Source organism: Fukomys damarensis, unplaced genomic scaffold, assembly GCF_012274545.1.
Source record: "Fukomys damarensis isolate Sample0158 unplaced genomic scaffold, DMR_v1.0_HiC HiC_scaffold_8, whole genome shotgun sequence".
Lineage (NCBI taxonomy): Eukaryota > Metazoa > Chordata > Mammalia > Rodentia > Bathyergidae > Fukomys > Fukomys damarensis.
In genome coordinates this window covers 32,268,188-32,277,175 of record NW_022900920.1, presented here as the reverse complement: position 1 = coordinate 32,277,175, position 8,988 = coordinate 32,268,188, and the positions used below count along the sequence as shown (strand labels likewise).

At 47.7% G+C, this 8,988-nt stretch overlaps 1 long non-coding RNA gene across 2 annotated transcripts in view; it reads left to right on the top strand.

Moving 5' to 3' along the window:
- Positions 1 to 3,753, top strand: part of LOC117285316 — a 13,756-nt gene extending 10,003 nt beyond the window's left edge. For both annotated transcript variants that reach the window (XR_004516315.1, XR_004516316.1), the window contains exon 3: positions 3,718 to 3,753. This is a non-coding gene — a long non-coding RNA (uncharacterized LOC117285316). The remainder of the gene's footprint in view (positions 1 to 3,717) is intronic.
- The last annotated feature ends 5,235 nt before the right edge of the window (positions 3,754 to 8,988 follow it).

The following is an 8,988-nucleotide window of genomic DNA, read 5'->3' as shown; positions in this document are numbered from 1 at the left end:
TTATATGTGATTTGTTTCTTTTCTCTTACTGCTTGTAGTATTTTGTTCTTCTGTTGGGTTTCTGGGATCTTGATTATTATATGTCTAGGTGTAGATTTTTTTTATTGCAGCTAGTTGGGGTCCTACATGCCTCAGTTATCTGAATGTCAAATTCTTCCCCTCTGTTTGGGAAGTTTTCTGTCATTAATTCTGTGAACAGCTTTTTAAAGTCATTTGTATTTTCTCCTGCTACTTCATGTATTCCTATCAGTCTTATGTTATTCTTCTTTGCATCATCTAGGAGTTGTTGGATCGATTTCTCATGATCCCTAACTGTTTTTAAGAGACCTCTCTTTTCATGATCACTGATTGCAATCTTATCTTCTATATCTGAGAGTCTATCTTTACATTCTTTTATTCTGTTGCGTACACTTTCTATGGAGTGTTTAATCTCCTGGATATCTGTTTGAATCTGTTTTATGGATTCCATTTCTTTCCTATGTTGGGCATTTATTGTTTGCATTTCTTTCTTATGCTGGGCCTTCATGGCTTCTATCATGGTCCTGAGCTCATCTATTTTTTTGTCAATTTCTGTTTTGGTTTTTTTTTTGAGACAGAGTCTCACTGTGTAATTGAGGCTGCCCTGGAATTCACTATGTAGCCCAGGCTGGTCTCACAGTGATCCTCCTGCCTCAGCCTCCCAAGTGCTGGGATTACAGGTGTGTGCCACCACACCCGGCTTTTGTTTGCTTCTTTGAGACAGGATCTCACTATGCAGTTCAGGCTGGTTTTGAACTCATGGTGTTCTTCCTGCCTCAGCCTCCAGAGTGTTGGGTTAACAGGTGTGTGCCACCACATCTAGCTGACTTTACTATGATTTCCATGAACTGGGTGGGATGGTGTGGGCCTGTAGTTTAAGTTACTGGGAGGCTGAGGCAGGAGGATCACTGACCCCAGAAGTTCGAAGCCAGCCTGGCCAACCATGTTGGCCGTTTCACCATCTGTCGGTGAGCAAGGTGAGAGCTGCATTCCCTGGTGGGAGGCTTGTGCCAGGCCACTCCCCAGCTTGCTGAGACTCCCAGGGGTTTCTGGCACACACAGCAGCTCGCGTCATATCCTTCCTCTTGACGTAGGCACCTCCAGCAGCGCGACCTGACTCCCCATCACCTTGGCTGTGTCAAACAGGCACAACTATCTTACCTCAGTGTCTCCAGCACTGGCAATAGCCCTGACCACACCCTTCAGGCAGACACCTTTCAGCTCACACAAGCCTATTTTCACTGCTGCTAGCATGCTGTTCAAGAGAGCATTTTTGTTGTTGCTGTTGTTTGTGACAGGGTCTCACTGTGTAGCCCAGGCTGGCCTTGAACTTGTGGCGATCCTCTTGCCTCAGCTTCTCACATGCTGTAATTACAGGTGTGAGCTAACACCCAGCCAAGAAAGTGTTTCTAACTTACTCTCTTTAGCCCTCAGGGAACCCTAGCCACATGCTGAAATAATGAAGTCTTTCTAGGGAAAACTAGCTGGAGGATGAGTGGAATAGTTGTAATAAAATCTTGAAAAGAAAAAACAAAGACAAAAAGAACAAAATCTTGCAACTGGCATCCAGTCCCACTTCTCTGCTATGGGCACAGCTGCTGGTGCAAAATGTAAAACCAACCCAAAGCAGTCTTTCCTGGTGACCCCACGCCTTTTCATAACAGACTTCTGAAGAATTTCCATTTGTAACCAGATGTAGTGTTGCACACCTGTAAACCCAACTAGTCAGGAGGCAGAGGCAGAGGCAGAAGGATCAACACTTCAAGGCCAAGTTGGGCAACTTAGTGAGAATCTGCCTCAGTTTTATTTTCTGGGGCGACTGTATGGCACCACTCACACACGCGTGCGCACACACACACACACACACATGCACACATACCCTCAGGAGGGTTTTGGCTTAGAGGAGCTCATGGCGGAACTTTCTTTGGCTGTCCAGGTTCTCCTGAGACCGTCCACCTCCACTCCTAAGCGTGAGCCAATGAGACAAAAGTTGTACCACAAGATAAAGTAGTGACAAGATCAGTGTCCCATCCTTCCGACTGGCTCCCTGGCCTTGTCTCCAAACAAGGTTGGTGACAACATTGCCACATCAGTGGGAGACGTTCAGAGCAGATAGGCCCAGTGCAGAGGCGCCGCCCTTGCTTCCCTGGCCCACAGAGTCTGTGAGGAACTACCAGGAGAGAAACAGAACAATTAAACAAACATGGGGCATGGTGGTGCACGCCTGTGATCCCAGCACTAGGGAGGCTGAGGCAGGAGGATTGCTGTGAGTTCGAGACCAGCCTGGGCTACACAGTGAGTTCCAGGTCAGTCTCAACTCCATAGTGAGACCTGTCTCAAAAAAACAAACAAACAAACAAACAAAGAACAATTAAACACAGTGGCAGCGCTGTCTGTGGGGGCTGAACCCAGGTCTTTGCCCATACCAGGCCAGTGGCCCCCAGGATCTGGTGCGTTGCCCAGACTGGCCTGTCACTCCCAGTCTTCCTGCCTCAGCCTCACCTGGGGTTATAGGTGTGCACCTCTCCGTGTGGCTAAATGTCACTTTTGATGAGACTGCATGGCTCAACGGACGTGGCACCAGTCTGTAGCAGAGAACTGTGAGGCCCGAGAGCAGGCAGGGTGGTGGGTGTCACCAAGCGGCAGCACAGATGGCATCAGTAGTGGGTAGCAGATGGGCCACCAGCAGTGGGCCATGAAAGAAAGGATTCCCACGAAGGCTCCCTTGGCCAGCAGGACACACATACACACATCCAAACATGCGTGTGCCTGCTGCACTTGCGTGTCCCTGTGCTGCCGCTCTGTCCTGGGCACTTGGTCCCGTAGATGCTGCCCTGCTGCCTGGTCAGAGCACTTCAGGGTCAGCAGCAGGGAACAGTGACGCTGTAGAGCTCTGGTGCTGGATTTTCAGCAGTACTGACTTCAGCAAACTTGTCAGTGAACGTTGCTGTCTCATGGTCAATATCCCAACCAATATCCCACCAACCCAGGCCCTTAACGCTGCACTTTGGCCACAATGGGAGGCGCGCAGGTCTGTATGCCTGTCCCTGCACTGGTCCCCACCGCACTTTCTCACAGTGCACACCTTATGCATGGCTCAGAGTGGCCCTGACAGCTGAGTCTGTCTTCTGGGCTTCCTTCCGCCCCAGCTCTGCCTCTACCACCGTGCCCCAAAGGCCCAGCACTCCACCCACCTGGGTCCCTCCCATCCCACCAGGTGGTGCAGGCCACAGCTCTGTCCACCTAAGTGGAAATACCAACATTAAGCTCATGTCTGGAAGGACTTGACTTCCTTAGTAATTAAGGAAATGCAGGTTAAAGACTGTGTGTAGCATGTTCCTGATTAACAGCTATTAAACCAAACAAAAATACCTAACGCTGGTCAAAGCTCGGGGGGACAGGTATATTCACACCTGGCTAGTGGCCAGGTAAGCTTCAAAAAACACACTTACATAATACTTAGCAAGAGCCAACTGATTTTGACCTGTGTGTTTGCCTAAGAATTTAAATCAGTGAAAAAAATGTTGGCAGAGTACCGGGGATCAAACATGGGCCCTTGCATTTACAAGGTAGGCAGTGGAACCACTGAGCCAAATCTGCGGCCCAAATCAATGAAATTTAAAAAAAAAATCTGCATGTATTCAAGGAAAGGAGAATTATTATTATTTTCTTTCTTTTCTTTTTTTTTTTTTTTTGCAGTACCGGGGATTGAACTCAGGACCTTGCCCTTGTGAGGCAGGCAGCAGCACTACTGAGCTAAATCCCCAGCCAAAGGTGAATTTTTTTTAAATAATAGAGAACTGAAATAGATCTACTAAGTGATTGTATTTATTTACTTATTTTTAGGGTTTTTTATTAAGTTTATTGGTACATTTTAGGTATACATAATGATCACACTATCACACTTGTTACTGGGAATTTGTACCTGTACATGATATATTTTGGTTCTTTTTTTTTTTTTTCTCTCTCTACCAGGGATTGAACTCAGGACCTTGAGATTGTGAGGCAGGTGGCTGCACCACTGAGCTATATTTTTTCTCATTCCCCTTCCTTCCCTTCAACTCCTCTATACCTCCCTTTTTATATAAGCTTTATTTCCATTTTTTTCTTCTTTTTTCATTTTTTTCTTTCCCCTTTCCTCATTTTTGGTTTTTGAGACAGTCTTGCTGTGTAGTTCAGGCTGGCCTTGAACTCACTATGCAGCCCAACCCTTGCTGTGATCCTCCTGCCTCAGCCTCCAGAGTGTTGGGTTTGGGTGTGCCCCACCACGCCTGGTCCAGGAGCACAGATTTCATAAAAGAACAACTGATTCCGCTGCCTGCTAGGACTGAGTGATCCCATGTCTCGCCGCTGCCAGGCAGGCTCTCTCCCACAGGACCCCATCCCCACCCAGATGCCCTCATTTTTATAAACCAAACATCTGCAGCTCCATAAACCTGTTCTGGAGTTCTGTATGACTTACATGAGAGGTTTTTGTGTGTGGCAATAAAATATATTTAAATTACTGTAGCTTTACAGGTTGCTTTGATATCTAATAGGACTTACTCCTCCATTATGCTATTTGTTTATTTATTTGTTTGTTTGTTTATTTTTGGTGCCAGGGATTGAACTCGAGTCTTTGTGCTTGTGAGGCAGGCAGCAGAACCATTGAGCTAAATTCCCGGCCCCTCCATTGTGCTTTTTAAAAATTTCCTTTGTTCTCCTTAAAAATCTACCCAGCTAGGGCTGGGAAATTAGCCCAGTGGTTCCACCTGCTCATAAGCGCAAGGTACCGAGTTCAATCCTGCATACCAAAAAAAAAAATCTACCTAACCACATAAACTTTGAGATCAGTCCACTTCCATATACACCTTGAGCATCCTTAATTCAAAAACCCCAAATCCATCTGTATGTGGTGGTCATGCCTATAATCCTAGCACCCTGGGAGGCTGAGTCAGGAGGATTGAAAGCTTGAGCCCATCCTTGGCATTTTAGTAACTTAATGAGACCCTGTGTTTAAAAAAAGAGAGAGAGAGAGAGAGAGAGAGAGAAAAGGGCTGGGGAATGTAACTCAGTGCAAAGGCCTCCAGTTCTATCCCCAATACAAGAACAACAAAAAAAATCCAATATGTTCCAAAATCTAAAACTTTCTGATGATCACCAATATGCAATCACAAATAGAAAACCTCTCAGTGGATCATGGTCAGAAGGCAGGCACACTGCACACAGTTTTTTTCATAAGGGAATAAAGACTCTCTCCCAGTGTACATTTCCCCATGAAGACCTAGACGCCCCAGCACCCCACACATGGGGTGACAGCTGCATCCAGGCCCCATGGGGGACCAAGACCTATATTATATTCTGCTTTTGGTTTTGTTTGTTTTGGTTTATGCTCAGCTCTGTGGTTTACAGACATGGCTGAAAATGTGCAAAGACCCAAAGACACTCCTGTGGGTAGGAGTGACTGCAACTAGGAAGCATTTATGCCCGGGAAGTCCAGCTGTTGGAAGGACTGGGTAGCGCTGCCAGTGTGAACAATCACAAGCCGGGTGTGGTGGCACACGCCTGCGATTCCAGCATTCGGGAGGCTGAGGCAGGAGGATCGCAGTGAGTCTGAGGCCACCCAGGCTACACAGTGAGTTAAGGTCAGCCTTAACTGGAGAGTGAGATTCTGTCCCTAAGTAAATAAGCCATGCTCCTGTAGGGTGTGGTGTTGGCATGAACAGTCTGTGAGTAAAACAGGATAAAGTAACAATGTTCTATGCTGAGAGTGATGAACAGAAACTAATGAGAAACATGCAAATGCTCTGGGCTAAAGCTAAAGATGAAGATCTCCGCAGATACTGCAGGAGCGGACCTTCAGGGTCGCAGTGAATGTGTGCCGCTTACTGCTGCTCTGGCCATGAGGGCCGTCTGCCACAGGGAACAGTGCCCTGAGAGAAGCAGAATATCCAACAGACAGATTGGAGACATTTAAGAAAAGATGCACAGATGTTTTAAAATTTGGGGTTATTTTAAATTTGGTGGTAAATGGGGAGAGAGGCTGGGCTGAGAGCATGCAGACACGGTGGGCGGGCCGCTACTTGGCACCAACAAATATGAGGGGTTATTACTCTGTAAACTGCCGAAGCCGCCATCTGAGTGTTGCTCCTGTCACCTGTGGCCATCACTTCTCTACAGTGTGGTTTTAGGAATGCTGAGAGGAAAACCTTTTGGCAACAGAAGAGAAGCTGAAAATGCTTATCCTGGAGAGACGGTGCCACCCATGCAGTCACTGGTGCCACGCTCAGTGCCAAGCACTTGGTACATCCTGGCAGCACCAAGAGGATGGTGTTGAGCAAAGAGACAGATCCCTGCTTCCAGAGAGCCCAGGCTCTCACTGAAGGGCAGAGCTGCCAGCCTACAGAGCAGTTTATGTAGATAGGGACCAGGTCAAGGGACCAGAGGTGAGCACAGGTTAGAGGACCAGAGGTGAGAGGTTTCCCCTAGGGCAGTGGTAGGAACCAGAGGCCCCTGTGCTGCAGCAGATTGTTTGTATCATTGGAAGCTGTAAAAGCTTCACCATCCCTGCCCTAGGAAATAACTTCTGGATCTTTTCTTTCTTTCTCTCTTCCACACACACCTCCCCCAAGCCTCATCATTAATTTCATAGGAAAGGAAGGGCAAATTACCTTCTTTTGAGAGAAAGTCGAGGCTGAATGCACTTTTCTCTGTGTGTGTTTGTAACCCTCCTATAAAGATTCACCTTGGCTAGACGTGGTGGTGCACTCCTGTAGTCCCAGCACTCAGGAGGCTGAGGCAGGAGCACTGCTTTGAGTTCAAGGCCAGCCTGGGCTACATAGCAAGACCCGGTCTCAAAAATCAAAACAAAACAAAACAACAAAAGATTCACCCTGACATTTCCACAGGTCAAATCCACAATATCTCGTGGTTATTGTCTGACTGATCCTGATCCTGCCAGACAGGCAAGTGTAACTATTTGCATTGTGCTGAAGAATGTATGCCTGAGAAGTTGGATACGTTTCCTAAAGCCACATGGCTTGCTAATGTTAGAGCTGGGACTTGAACTCAGTCTCCTAACACTGAGGCAACTGCCAAGGTTTGGGTATTGTTTGCTGTGCCCTCTAAAGAGTCCAGTGCTGGAATTGTGGTCCCCAAGTTTACAGTAGGGCTGTTAAGGCAGCGCCACACTCAGAAGGCCGAATGAGAGTGAGCTGTTCCAAAAGAGTGGTCCTGACTCCTTCCCATTTCCCTGCTGGCTCTCTTACGACGTGATTGCCACAGAGGATCCGGGTCATGCGTGGCCAGTCAGTCCCTGGACTTTCTGTCTGCAAATCTGTGAGCTCAGTAAGCCTCTTTATTTATAAGATACTTACACACACGGTATTTTGTTATAGAAACACACTAAGACAATGGTTGTTATTATTCTAACGCTTAATCTTTCACCTATTCACCCATCAAAAATACACTGATTACCTTTTGAGTGTCAGGCCATGTATGAAGCAATCAGGAGCCACTGCCAGATTTTAAGCAGGAAACAATGTGATATACAATGGAGGTTTTTGTTTGTTTGTTTGTTTTGTTTTGGGGGGGTACTGGGGATTGAACTCGGCTCCTTGTGCTTGCAAGGCAGGCCACCGAACTGCTGAGCTAAATCCCCGGCCCCTACAATGCAGGTTTTAGACAGAACCATCTTTCCTGGACAAGAGGACAGAAAGTGTTGGTTTCCTAAGTATGGTCTGGGATTCCCTATGGAGCCAGGATCACCGTGGTTTGGGCTCAGAAATTTCATAATCAGATAGGAAATTTGTTTTTCTGATTCCAGTACAGTAAAGAGAGATGGGGCCAGGGGTTTAGCTCAGTGGTGCTGCTGCCTGCCTCACAAGTGCAAAGTCCTTAGTTAAATCCCTGGTACCCCCCCAATAAATAAATGAATAAATAAACAAACAAACAAACAAATAAATAAATAAAATAGAGAGAGGCACTGTGTTACAGATGTGGTGGGACGATCTGAGTCTGACCTTGGGTGGCTGCAGTAACCAGGTGAGAGGTGATCAGAGACAAAGGCTACACACTGGGGCCCTTCTGGTGGTATGGACAGGACTCCCAGTCCATCTTTCCTTAAACAGTGCTCTGCTGAGGTTCAGAAAGTGGAGCCAGGCTGGTGTGGTGGCCCATGCCTGTAGTCTGAGCATTCAGGAGGTCGAGGCAGGAGGATCGATGCAAGTTCAAGGCCAGCCTGGGCTACTGAGCAAGACCCTGTCTCAAAAAAAAAAAAAGGAGCCAGGGCAATTTCCGTCTGGATCCTCTGTCTACACACAGACACTTATACACATACCTGGATTTTAAGCATTTTATATTTATTTTCCTGAGCATGTATCTTGCAATTTTCCATTGCCTTGTAGTTCTCCTTTTCTTTGGGAAAGCCTAGGTCAGAAATAAGGGGCAGCCAGGTAAGGTCTTAAACCTTTATGTTTCTTTCTTTGGGACTGGATACACAGACCACAAAGGATATGCAAGGACCAACCAGTGAGAGAAAACTGCAGGGTACGGGGAGACACCTCTGCTCCTTATGCCCTGGGGCCTCCAGGAAATCTGCAGGCAGTAATTCCAGAGGCCCAGGGAGTGGTGACCCCATTTCTGCTCCAAGGTTAACACTGCGTGAGGAAACTGTAAAGAAACCACAGCAGCCTCAACAGCCGCCTCCCCAAACATCAACAACCTTCGCAGTAAAATGCAGTAGGACGCTCTCCCACTCGGCCCACGTCGGAGGAGGAAGGGCTGCTGGAGGGGCTCCAGCCGTCGCCCGGCTCCCCCGCGCAGGCCGTTTCCCAGCACCGCAGGGAGCCCCGAAAGTGACTTCCCACCTCGGGGCGGGGGCATCCGAGGCCAAGGACACCGTCACCTTCTCACTGCCACGCAAGGCAGGATGGCAGCGAGCAGAGGAAAAAGCTCAAGAGGCAGTCGAAGGCAGGGTAGGACTTCCCCAGC